This window comes from Polyodon spathula, chromosome 21 (assembly GCF_017654505.1).
Source record: "Polyodon spathula isolate WHYD16114869_AA chromosome 21, ASM1765450v1, whole genome shotgun sequence".
Classification (NCBI taxonomy): Eukaryota; Metazoa; Chordata; class Actinopteri; order Acipenseriformes; family Polyodontidae; genus Polyodon; species Polyodon spathula.
Window position 1 is genome coordinate 3,309,495 of NC_054554.1, and position 12,756 is coordinate 3,322,250.

The 12,756-nt window shown below is 42.8% G+C and overlaps 1 long non-coding RNA gene across 1 annotated transcript; it reads right to left on the bottom strand.

Annotated features, from left to right (window-relative positions):
- Window positions 1-879: 879 nt before the first annotated feature.
- Window positions 880-1,824, bottom strand: LOC121296401. Its single transcript, XR_005947059.1, has 3 exons — window positions 1,725-1,824; window positions 1,013-1,067; window positions 880-913 (listed from the first exon to the last, which is right to left on the bottom strand). It is a non-coding gene; the product is annotated as an uncharacterized LOC121296401 (long non-coding RNA).
- Between the last annotated feature and the right edge of the window lie 10,932 nt (window positions 1,825-12,756).

A 12,756-nucleotide genomic window follows, 5' to 3' on the forward strand; every position in this document is an offset into this window, starting at 1 on the left:
TGCGTGTGTGTGTGTGTGTGTGTGTGTGTGTGTGTGTGTGTACTGCATGTAATAATGTTGACAACCCTGCTGAATCCCTGCTGGTAGGAGTTGGCAATTGGAAGACACATGTTATTCATTTTTATTTAGCTTTGGTTTCTTTTCTGGTCTATAAAAACCCAGCACAAGCTTATAAAACAAGATATCTTCTAGACACCAAATAAACTGGGGAATAACTTTTCTTCATAACCCAGCCCAGGCACCTGCACTGCAGTCTTTTGAACATCCATGTCTGGCAGAAAAGCAGTCTGGAAACCAATCAGGGAGAGGCAGCCGCAGCCCCAGCCCCAGTGCATGGCTAAGCTGCCTACCTGCTCTGTCTCTGCATTGGCCCTGGGCAGCCGCAGACTGTCCACTGGCTTGGGCAACACACTGTCCAGCCCCTGGGAGAACCAACTCAACACCCCTCCAGAAGCACTGTGGAGAGCAGACACCGAGGTTAGACATGGCTGAGAGACAATAATCCTGCATATTCAGCAGGGCTTGGATTTCCTCCTTGGAGTGCTGATGGAGGCTTTAATAGGCTTTTAAAATACTGCTGTTAAAATCTGATGTATAGTGCCACTCTATCTGGTGCTAAGCAATTTTCTCTTTATGATTTGTATAACAGAACTTTATATAGCGCAATTACAATACCAGCCCATCAGGGATTGTGTTACGCAAGAGTAAAAAAACAAAACAAAAGAATCCCATTTGACATAAAGGCAAAGAGTAACACCTTAAAGGGAAAGTGGTTTTAGCCACATAATCTCAGCAATCTAGTCTACTGCAGCATTCTGGAATTCAGGGTTGATTGAGTTTCACCACCTACTGTACCTCTTTTCCGCTGCTGATGGATTCTCTGGTGGTTCTGATGGCTTCTCGGCTGGTTTAGCTGCACAAAACACAAAATCCCAGAATGAATGTGCAGGGAAGGAGTCCGGGGCGACAGGCAGGGTTGCTCAGGAGGCAGCAGTGCTGGGGATTTGCCTACCTGCAACATTTTGGGGTTGGGAAACTTTCTCTTTCACTTCAACTGGTTTCTTTACCTGTTACAACAAAAACAGAAAATAAAATGTACATTACTAATGCAGATAGCAATTCTAAGTGACACAATGAAGACAGTGAAGATAGAAGAGAGTGACGGATAGACAAATAGAGAGTCTGAAATCCCTACAGTAGATGACTACTTTTAATCACATGACTGGCGGAGAAAAGCAAATGAGGAGTCTGAAGAATGATAAACTCCAGCCATTTGTTACAGAAAAGTGTGTGACCGGTCATGAAGCATTCTGTTTGCGTTTGTATCATTTAACCTCTAGCACTACTGCACTTGACAATCCAGCTCAGACTCAGTGTAACTGGCGTCTGCGTTTCTGCTTCCATGTGACCCGCAGATGTTCTTTCAGGGATCAAGCTAATGTCTGGTAAAGTAAAAAGATGACAATCCTGACAAACATGCAGTGCTGTTTATATATCAGAACAGGACTGATCTTGCCTAGGGCAGAGCTGTGCTGTATTAAATTATACTGCAAAATACCTAGAGATTTTTTAACAGTCATATTACATAAGAAACTTATTTGTTAACATAAATGTTTATCTGTAAAATTGCTAGACCTGTAGACCTAATAAAAAAAAATGAATACAATGTGTCAGCAGTGTGTCTGGCTTTGATCTATGGGCAGTAGAAGCAGGGCTGTCTGTACCGGCGCAGGAGGGGGTGGTGTGTGCTCAGGCTCCGGCTTCACATCCTCTCCCAGGGGTCGGAGTGGTTCAGGAGGCTGGGGAACAACTTTCACCACCCAGCTAAACATCCTGAAACAGGACGGGGGGGGTCAGTGCACACCCAGCATAGCAGAGCCTCAGGAAAAACCTAACACACCTAGACAGATAGACAGCTAAACACTCTGGAATGGTCCTGGTAAGGCAGAGTATATACACCATGGCTAGTGTATCCTCAAACAGGATCAGTATATTTCATTTATATCTACAGCCAAGTGAATATCCTGAGATCAGTATATATCCTGCAAATAAGAGTATATCTATAAATCTGTCTCGTATATATATATATATATATATAGATATATATATTATATAGATATATATATATATATATATATATAGAGAGAGAGAGAGAGAGAGAGAGAGAGAGAGAGAGCCCATTTAGTATATGCTGCAACAAGATAGCGTCTCGGTATTGTACTGTACTTTGTGCACCTATGAGAAATTATTAATTTATAATCAAATCCATAAATACTGCATTTTACAAATCATATTATAGAGAAAAATAAAAATATAAATAGACAGTATGCAAACAGAAACAAGCAGAGATTTCAAGCAGATTTTCCTTTTTTGTTTTCTTGTTGTTGTTGTGTATTAACCTAGCTGGAAATGATAATCTCAAAGCGTTCTTGCAATTTGATTTCATTCACAGTATCTGATGCTATTACACACTGAGCCACTTGTATTGTTAAATCCTTAATAACAGAATAACCATCAAAATGTAAACATGAACATGAACACAGCTTGTCTTTGAAATCCCAACCCTCCCTCTGAAACAGCTCCTATCTTCCACTTTGCTATGCAATATATTTCCTGCCAGTAATATGGAGTGAAAGGTTGCCTGTGACCAGGGTCTTGTTGAAGATTTCCATGCTTTTATCAGAGTTTCATTATTCTATTCTTCAGCATAAGAACAGAACATAGCGATTCCTGTCCAATACAACTACTTACAAATCAATATTATATACAGTCATGATGAAAATCATTGAAGCACGCTTTATCATAGTAAACACTTGAATAAAACCCTTAATAAAAAGGTATTGCTCATTCAAAGCAAGGACAGCTTTTAAATGGGCTCAACAGCGATGAGAGTGTCCATCTTTCATCCAACATCCAAGTTTATTTACATAACAATGCATACGATACACACAACTAATTAAATGAAACTACACACGTTAGAAAAGTTTATATCAGAATAAAAAAAAAAGTTTGAATTTACCTGCGTCAGTTTGTATGAAAAGTATTTCATGCCACTCTCTCTCCTGTTCCTCCGTGTGTCTCTGATTGACTCTGTTTTTGCAGATTAGCACAGTCCGCACACAAGCTAACAGGATTAAAACCTAAAAGACGCCACTGGGATGGCTGGGAGGGAAGTGGATTTGCTAGGGAAAGGATGGCACAAGTAAGCAGTTTTATTGTACAGTACAAGCGCTCCAGTAAAGAAAAAAGTACCACTTGCTACTCCTTGGTTCTAAGTAGCACTATACATTACTGTACTACTAAAGCAATCATGTATGACCTTATTACTATGAATCCAGCCAGCACTTTAATGTCATGGAAGGAAATCTGCTGCAGTCAAGAGTAATGGAAAACTCTGCTGGAGATGCATCCAATCCCATCTGCTACAAACACAAGGGACAGCTTGCAGTGACAGAAGGCGGGTGTCATAGTCTCTTAGCCTCTTGAAAAAACTTTACCGTCCGTGAAGCTTCTCAGCATGACAATTTGGGGTATTGCAGTCACTTGAAGTCACTGCCAAGATTCCACACTGCAGCCCAGCACTCTAACCACTGAGCTACTCAAACCCACTGCCTTCCACAGTGCAGCCCAGCACTCTAACCACTGAGCTACTCAAACCCACTGCCTTCCACACTGCAGCCCAGCAACCACTGAGCTACTCAAACCCACTGCCTTCCACACTGCAGCCCAGCACTCTAACCACTGAGCTACTCAAACCCACTGCCTTCCACACTGCAGCCCAGCACTCTAACCACTGAGCTACTCAAACCCACTGCCTTCCACACTGCAGCCCAGCACTCTAACCACTGAGCTACTCAAACCACTGCCTTCCACACTGCAGCCCAGCACTCTAACCACTGAGCTACTCAAACCCACTGCCTTCCACACTGCAGCCCAGCACTCTAACCACTGAGCTACTCAAACCCACTGCCTTCCACACTGCAGCCCAGCACTCTAACCACTGAGCTACTCAAACCCACTGCCTTCCACACTGCAGCCCAGCACTCTCCACTAACCACTGAGCTACTCACTCAAACCCACTGCCTTCCACACTGCAGCCCAGCACTCTAACCAACCACTGAGCTACTCAAACCCACTGCCTTCCACACTGCAGCCCAGCACTCTAACCACTGAGCTACTCAAACCCACTGCCTTCCACTCTAACCACTGAGCTACTCAAACCCACTGCCTTCCACACTGCAGCCCAGCACTCTAACCACTGAGCTACTCAAACCCACTGCCTTCCACACTGCAGCCCAGCACTCTAACCACTGAGCTACTCAAACCCACTGCCTTCCAGCACACTGCTACTCAAACCCACTGCCTTCCACACTGCAGCCCAGCACTCTACTGAGCTACTCAAACCCACTGCCTTCCACACTGCAGCCCAGCACTCTAACCACTGAGCTACTCAAACCCACTGCCTTCCACACTGCAGCCCAGCACTCTAACCACTGAGCTACTCAAACCCACTGCCTTCCACACTGCAGCTACTCAAACACTTCCACACTGCTCTAACCACTGAGCTACTCAAACCCACTGCCTTCCACACTGCAGCCCAGCACTCTAACCACTGAGCTACTCAAACCCACTGCCTTCCACACTGCAGCCCAGCACTCTAACCACTGAGCTACTCAAACCTACTTCCTTCCAGTCTAACCACTGAGCTACTCAAACCCACTGCCTTCCACAGTGCAGCCCAGCACTTTAACCACTGAGCTACTCAAACACACTGCCTTCCACTCTAACCATTGAGCTACTCCAACCTACTACCTTGACGTGAGTTCCATACTAATTAAGGATGTTAGGGCTGTGAGGCCTGTGGGTCGAAATGTGGTGTCAAGAACAGTACAATGGAACAGAGGACTGTCAATCAAGAACAGTAAAATAGAACAGAGGACTGTCAATCAAGAACAGTACAATAGAACAGAGGACTGTCAAGCTGGTCACGTTAGGGCCCAATGAAGTCAATGGACATTTTAGTGCAGGAATATGTGCAAGGCTAGTAATAGACTGGGGTTTCAAACTATTTCACATGAGGGGAGTGGTAGGAATATGTAATAACACGCCTCTATGTGGCCCTCATACCGAATAACATTCGTTGCAAATGAGATGAGAATAGAGATGAAGCATTCTGATTCTCATGTCGTTCCAAGGCTGTTTTAATCACTGTTAAAACAGGAAGGTGATATCACCCTCACCCCTCCTCCTCTCAGAACACAGCTCCAGTGGCGTCAGCCCCTCCCCTCTTTATCAATGTCATCGCCACCCCCCTCCCAGGTAAGGACTCTGAGGGCGCGGTAAAGCTGTTGATGTTGTCTGGGGATAAGGCTGATTGCCTGCTTTGTACGGTGGGGGCGGGGGGGTGTTTCTGGCCTGAGAGAACCTGCGTCATTGGGTTGGTTGGTGTCATCCATAGCATTTTGACAATGTCACAGGGGTAGGGTTAGGGTTAGGGTTAGGGTTAGGGTTAGGGTTAGGTTTAGAGTTAAGGTTAGGGTTAGGGTTAGGGTTAGGTTTAGAGTTAGGGTTAGGCAAAGCGTTACAATTGCAAATGATAATTTTACAGTTTCCAATGTTTTTCCCCTTACGTATTAACCATATGCCACACTATGCCATGCTATTACCATCGTTCGGTATACCACAGTGACCCTTTAAAGGGCTGCAGTGTTGGCCATTCGGAGATACCAAATTCCTGTCAAAATCTTAACAGCTATTAACAGCTAATAGCAAACCCAGGCATTTCTTTATCAGTCTCTGTGTGTCTGCCAAGGATTTGAAGGTGTTTTTTTCCCCCCCAAATGCTGCTGGTCAGGGATATTTTTAATTACAGCTGGGAAAGTGGGCAGCACCTTATGCTCTGGGATCAAGGTTCAGAGGTCAGATTTTAGAGGGCGCTGATCTTTGAACACTGGGCATGTTTTACCAGCACAGCCTCTCACGCTGTGGAACAAATTGATTTCGACGAGCGGATCAGAGTTCAAACACCTCTCTTTTTTTTTTTTACTGAAGGCAGTGGCAGGACAGACATTAAGACAAGACATAGAGAAGAGGAACGTCTTTGACATGAGCCTGGGAACGCGCTGACCCTGGTCGTTTAACCCTCTGAGACTGGCACTAACTAGTACGGCAGTAAAAAGGGGGGGGGCAGAGAAAGGGTTTCATTGATTTGTGCTGGGCATCTGATCTAAAGCCCCCTTCTGTTTAAAATGACTCACTTCTCCCAGCTGCTGCATGAAACTTGAACTATGAATAGTATCTGTTTCTTTATCAGGATGTAATACCACTAGCACTGGTCATGTTTTATAATATAAACTACATTATTCCACTGTGACCTAGACTATATCTCTTTCATGGATCCTCTATATTGCATCATAAGGTGGTATCGTTATCTCTACTAATGAACAATTATGAACATAATTGAGATGTTATCATTTAATCAAAGAAACTACAAAATTATGTCACAAAAGTCTTCCTGAAGCCATAATAGTACAGGTACAATATTTCTTGTTTGATTTCGAAATGTCACATATTTCCATTTTTGTCAGTTTGTTGTTAAGTATATGGAAAACTACAAAGCGGTTTATGAAGCAACATTTATTAATTCTGTATAGATGACCATGCAACATTTTTGGCCATCACTGTGGATGCATGTCAATCACTTCCCGACAGGTGCCAATACCAGAAAAAAATATGTCTCTCTTTGTTCAGACTAAACAGTATACATTATATAAAATAACGAATAACAGATGGTGCATTCTAACACTATACATTTCATCTCAGGGAAAAAAAAAACACCCTTTTGCTTCTTACACATGACCTCATTTCAGACTAGATGAGAGCCAGGGATCTCTATATCCCCCCAAATGCTGTTTAATTCTGTTCTGTGCAGTTAGGGTGGAATTATTACATAAGGGATGACATATGTGTTGTTGATAGGAAAAACCTAAACTTTGCTGACTGCTACAGATACTCCCAAAAGCTGTGCAGATCTCAGGGCCTTCGGATACGTCTGGCTAGTTTATCTCTTGAAGCCCGCTGTCTGAATACTGTTCTCTCTGATCTCCGACTCCCAAATGCTCTTTGATGATCCATCTCTTTCCATACCTCATCCTTACCCACATGAATCAATTGCAATAATGCTGAGTCTGATTCACTGGTGGCTGTGCACCTCCCGATAGAGCAACCCTATCAAAACACTTCCTACAGTATTTAATAATAACATTGGCCTATTTCCTGACTACATCAATTGTGTTGACCTCTGTGTACATAATGAATTCTAGGGGAATGTGAAAAACAAAGCAGAACTGTTGGTGTTCTGAATTGCTCAGTTTATTTATTTGATCCTCATGTTGCACATTGTTTCTATGGTTGACTCTATTGCTTTCTTTATGAAGTTTATTTAAGGGGCAGGGCGCTATTAGTTGCTCAGGGTTTATGCTGTCATTGACAGCAGCAGTAAACACCTTCATTGTTTTACTCTACAGTGTTTTGCGTGATGTGTTTAAAAGCCTTTTTGTGCTTCCTTTTTAGAGTTGCTTAGTTACTGGTTTGTGTCTTAACGTTTCTCTTGCGCAGTTTCGAGCCCGCACGACTTTTAAACATGTGGTGCTTCACAAAGACTGTAAAAACAGTTACCGCAGTGACGACTGTGATGACACAGATAGAAGTCGAAACAAATGGTAATGTAACAGGACAGGAAGCTGAGTATGACATTTGTGCACAGTCAGTTATGGTACCGGTAATTAATTGTGCATTAAGAATAAATTAAACTGCATATTCGATGACAAGAAAGGAACATTCAGTCAATGTCTCTCCACAGGAATTCCTGAACCCCATGTTAATAATGATGTTCTACTGCAAGCCATGCTTCTCCCCTTGCTTTTTGGTTTTGCATTTCATGCTGTTAAAGAGATTAGAAACGTTTACTGGAGTTATTCAATATACCAGACAATGCAGCATACAATACCAACACACTGTACAGCACCATCTTACAAATCGAAAAATAAGCTCTATAAAAAGTTCAGCATTATAAAAGCTTTCCTTTGCTTAACTAGGTCTGCCTAAGCTTTATATACCTTACATACATTTTCAATTAACTGACCAGTTTAATATCCTGTGCTGTGTGATGTGTATACTTTTCTACTGCTGTTTCTGCTTATAGCATTATTTACCAGATGTACTAAATTATGTTCTTGCTTCACCCTTCTGAAAACGCTGAACAGAAAGATAATAACCAATCTGCAATACAGATGAAAAAAATAAACATTCTATTAATAATGACAAGGATCCAGAAAAAAGCTTGCCAGCGTCTCTGCTGGTGTCAGTCGGAGGTCCTCAGCTCTGTAGCTCTGTAACTGGTAGCAGCTGTCGGAGAGGGGCCAGAAATGAAACTGTTAAACAAACAAAAACTGTTTGCTTTGCCAGGAACTCCTCTGTCAGCGCCCAGTCTGGGGTCTACACCCCCCTCACCCCCGGTCATTTGAGCCTGCTGGAAGTGGGAGGGGGAGGCTTGTCAGCCTTAGATCTGATTGTGTTTAATTATTACTTCATTACTCAAGAGCAGGGACTTGAGAGGGCCTGGGAGCCTGGCTGTCCACCTGTTGCTTTAATACCCTGTCAGGGGAGCGGGGAGCAGGGGGGGCAGGCTATGCTGTCTCTGAGGTGCTCCAGGGCTGCTGTGCATGTTTCCTAACTGCTACAATGCAAAGTCTACACTGCTTTACTTGCTTCAAGGAAATAGCCATCTCTTAACGTTGCAAAACTTAGGAGACACATCTTAGAAAAACAGCATGAAAAGACATCTTGTAATATCTTTGAAACATAACTCCAGCCTGTTCCTTATTCGTTTTGTTTTCCTAGCCCCTCACCAATCTTTCTTCAAAGTAACTTCAGATGTTTTTCCCATTATAGCCATGCCCGTCTTCGTCTCCCTAACCCGTTTTATGGCCTTGGAGACCATGTGCAACCTTCCTATATCTGAAATATTATACTGGCACTAATATATAATGTACTGTAAAATTGTGAAACGTGTCATGGAGGAGTGGGGGTCTGGGTATTTCCTGGAGTTCTTTTGAAGACATGCTGTCTGTAACCAGCAGAGGGAGTCTGTAGGCAATGCCAGGTTTTTATGAGGAACAGAAATCTGCAGACGTAAGCATGCCCTATTGTTTAAACTCTTCCTAAATAAACACAGGCACACAGGCACACACCTGCAGGGCACACACGCTTCCATGCTCACAAACAAACAGCCACCTATAGATAATATAGAAATGCCCATCAGTGAGAACACACTTCTAGATATCCCTATCCAGCTCCCACAAGCACACAATGCACAACACTGAACTAAATGTATGCGTGCTGTGCCATGATTTCAATATGATTTTACTATACTATGGTTGATCACAGGAAGCTTGTATAAAGGGTGCATACGTTAATGAAGTGCTACACAAACAAACACTGCTAGACACATCACAACTGTCAATCACTGGAGCAGTCACTGTTATTGACTAAATCAATGGGTGTATTGAATTATCAATCTGAGAAATCAATCTGTAAGTCTGAAAACTGATATGTTTTTCCTTTCTCTTGACCCATATATCATCATGAATCATTATGATCACAAGATAGATGAGGTCAAGATTTTGAAACGAGTTAAGTCTTGTGAACTTCATATAAACCTGACATCAAATCACTATTTTTATTCAACACACCCTAGAAACGTTTGAAACAGTTTGGAAATGACTGAAAAATACGAAGCAGATTAAATATATCTGGTCAACATATAGAATCTCTCCTGGCACCCATTTTTGCCTCCATCCATCCATAGAACTAAACAGACATCCTGCTACACATCGGGACTTTTTAGTTTAATTGAAAACAAAACAAAAAATAAAAACATGTTAAAAGCTTGTTAAAAATACAATACCGGCCTGTTTATCCAGTTACAGTATAAAGAAAAATAGAAGGAAACATAACATTGAGCTTTCCTCAGTGTTAACTCTGGAATGACCCCAGTGTTGAAGGCGCTCCAGCCTGGCTGTGTCAGTGCAGTGCAGGTTCACCCTGACTTATGGCCCAGCTGAGATGATAGGGCACACACGGCTCTAGGGACTCTAACAAAACACTGCAGTTTCAGGGTAAGAAACTGGAAACACTTCATTTTACAGGTTTGAAAGCTTCTTCCCCAAGATTACAGTATGCAGACTCCTAGGGGGCTGGCTGGTTACAAAGGAATACTTCAGTGCAATCATCTACGGGTTCCTGATATTGAATTTCTTCCCTGTTTAATATCCTATGAAGTGTGCACTCCATCATTCTTCGTTTGCTGTTTCAGATGATGTAATTCTTTACCATGGTTTTTCAGACATGCTTCTGAAAAGACTCCTGCAACCTGCATTTCTGAAGTGGGGTGCTTTGAATAACGACCATGCTAGGGGGTGTGGAGCTGTTACTATTTAACTCCTCAGCCCTGTACATTGCGACCACTTTGAGTCTAAATCTATTCTATTACTTCACCCTACTGACTCTGCTGCATGAAATACATACTCACATTAGTTTCCGCACTTCCACCCAAACACTTTAATGAGCCACACAAAGTCTCTGAGATACTCAAATCCACTACCTTCCACACTGCAGCCAGCGCTCCAAACACCCCATAACTCCATACATCTGAGCCAGCAGTTTCAACACCTGGCCTCTTCAAAAGTCTTTCACACTACAGCTTGGAGCGCTATCACCAATGAAACCCAATATCTCCCACAGTGCAATACAGAGCCTATCAGAATTGGTAATGATTTATATGTATTACGTTTATCTGGAATTCAGATTTAAGGGGAGCTTCTAGGTGTACTGCTTTTTCAAATATACACCACTAAAAAGGTCATTTTATTTAGACCAAGGTGGCCCCTGCAGTTTCACAGGCTCAATGTCACAGCTCGATCTCGCTCTGTCGTAGAGCCCCCCCCCCCCGTGTGTATTTATAAAAGCCATCTGAATTCTATTTCTTTCTCATCTCGGATCTGCGGGGATCAGAAGGGAACAGGTGGGGATTTCCTCGGGGGTGCAGATGGCACATGCAGTGAAAACATCAATGAGAACACAAGCCGGATTTAACCAGGAATTGCAGAGGGGGTAAGGGTGGTGTTGAGGGACACATATCTAAACAGCACTGCAGTGACCTTGCCTCGAATCCCCAACTCCAGAGGATAGACTCCACAGCACTGACCCCTTGAACCCAAGTTTTTTTCTGAGACCAACATCCCTGACTGGAACCCAGTTTAAGTTTAGTGTAGCATTACATTTTAATAACATGGTAATGGGTAATAAAGCATAGTGAAAGAGTGGTAAAGTGCAAATAGCGAGAATGAAGCACTGTGAATGGAAACAGAATGGTAAACTGGGCTGCAAAATTGAATTATCACCAGGGTACCCTTATTATTACCAGGGTACACTTGTATAAGGATGTGTCCGAACTGTTTCATGTAGGAGGTTTTGCCAATGGTTGAAGTCCCTCTTCTCTATTCCCTTCATCAAATTGTTCAACCTGTTCCAACCTCAGCACATCCTAATCCCTGTCCAATCCCAACCCCATCCTCCCTGGCTCTACACTACAGCTATACAGTGCTTCAGCAATATATTGAAATGCTCTTGTTAGACAGAAATCAGCATCTTTAACAGCAAGGAGTCATCCCAAGCTGCACCAGCAGCTTCCTAGATGCGTCACAAGTGGTAAGCGCTGCTTGCTGGGCTGTTAGGCGCTGTCGTCATGGCCTCATGCAATCATGCTCAGATCCCTGCCCAGCCAGCAGGCTTATCTTTCACATGCACGCTGTGGCAGATTTATTAGAAACACATTTACTGCAATGCTTCCCCCCCCCCCTCCCCATTCAACACTTTCTGACCATTTACTAACTTGTTGTTTCTCTGGAGACTCTAATCATGCAAAAGTCTGGAGGCAATGGGGAGGCATTGTTAAACTTCAGGCTGCATTGATTTTAAAAGGAAGCATCTTCATCTTGGTGTGTGCCATCTAGGATGCAGCATTGGAAAAGCCTAGGCAAAGCTGAGCTTCTGTAACTGAAGTGCGTTTGTGTGCTGTTTTACGTCTGCGTACATGCATTCAATATGAACATCTTTAGCCCCATTTATTGTCTAGAATGTGTATAGTTTATGACTGATGTGCTGATATGCCCATGTGTGATTAAATGGTACTGTATAACACAATAACCAAATAACTAAATGCAGGTGTGGTGGATTTTTTGCATAGCGTTTTAGACGGTTTCCGGTTTGTGCCCAGCCTCTCTCTTTTACATGAGGATCTGTGATAGGGTACTGTGTTTCTCTGAATGGAAAAAGAAATGTATTTCTCAAAAACTGGAACAGCTTATGTCCAAACATGAATAATCAGACGTATTCGTTGCTAGTTTGGCAACACAAACCTTTGTTTTCCTTTCAAGAACAGAAAGGGCAATTTTCCACTCTGTCACCAAAAATGAGTTAAAAAAAATAGGCTTTTTGGTGTCAAACCTATTGTCAGCTGCATCAAAGCTCAGTCGAGTTGCTGTGAAACTTTCCAAACATGGAAGCAATTTTGCACTGAGAGCTGCATCCCACAGTGACCTAGAAAGAAGAAAGCTGATTTTGATTAGGTGTTGGGACTCATCCATATCTACAAATAAACAGAGTTTCATAGGATGGAGTCCAATTTAATTCAGC